Below are 1272 nucleotides of genomic sequence, written 5' to 3'. Positions count from 1 at the left end.
ATATATATATATATATATATATATCAACTATAATATAACACACGTGTTATATTACAGTTATATTGTTGAGTGGAAAATTACAGTTAACATGTATAATACATATTGGTGTTTGCTGGAATTAATAGATTAATGTTAATGAAATGACAGGACAATAATTTCAGTGTAAGAATAAATATCATGCCAATAAGACCTCGTTATCTTTTTTTTTGTAAAAAATAAGATTATCATATATCACATTTTACTGAACAGTTTATCAATTTTAATTCATCCCGCACTAATTATATTAAAAAAAAATTAGATCCCAATGAAATGAGTTAATTTTCAAATATGATGTAACTTACAATATAGCGAACAAAATATGTCATAAACACAAGATTCAATAATAGAAAATTACGATGACGCGTTTGCGAATTGCGGTCGACTACTGCAATGATAGTTGATAGAAACCAAGCTCTGATCCCATACCGCGTTAACAGATTGGAGTATTACAAGGTTATTCAAAGAGTGAAGTTGATCAAGGAATGAGAATTGCAAATAACCAATTCAAATACATAATTATATTTTGTGCTCAAATCACGAAGTGAGATTCTTATTAGTATTCTCTTTATTATTTATTTTGTTATAAAAATTAATATGTATATACAACAAAAAATAGTAATATATAGGATTATTAAAAAATGTGGAAGTTATGGAAAATTTTATATGAACGTCACAGAAGTAGAAATAAAAGAAGTAGAAATATTTCAATAATAAGGAAACCGGATATATGATCTATCTAAATTTTGCAATCTTTTCTATAATTTTTTGCTGAATCTAAAATATTTATATTTATATTTTATTCTGGCATATATTAACATCAAACATTAAATAACTCGTAAAATATTAATTTTTTTATAATCGTACCTTAATACTTTTATGAACAGAATAATGAGATAAGTCAATCAGTGGAAAGAAAACACATAATTGCTTTAAAAAAATATGTATGCAAAAAGGATAATTTTTTAAATAAGCAACTATGTGTTTTCTTTCCATGAATTTATTCATCTCATTATTTTGACAGTATTAACATATGACAGTATTAAGATATAATTATAAAAAAATTAATGATTTATAAATTATTTAACACTTTATGTCAATATATTAGGTGTATATAACTTTGCTTCTGCCGTTTACCTATAGATGGCTTTAGCGGTAAGTGATGGTCGAAATAAATAGATCATAGACGTCATACAATAAACTTGGGCATCTATCAACATAACCCCATAGAAACAT

This window comes from Atta colombica, unplaced genomic scaffold (assembly GCF_001594045.1).
Source record: "Atta colombica isolate Treedump-2 unplaced genomic scaffold, Acol1.0 scaffold52, whole genome shotgun sequence".
NCBI classification, from domain to species: domain Eukaryota; kingdom Metazoa; phylum Arthropoda; class Insecta; order Hymenoptera; family Formicidae; genus Atta; species Atta colombica.
Note: the sequence above shows the minus strand (reverse complement) of the source record.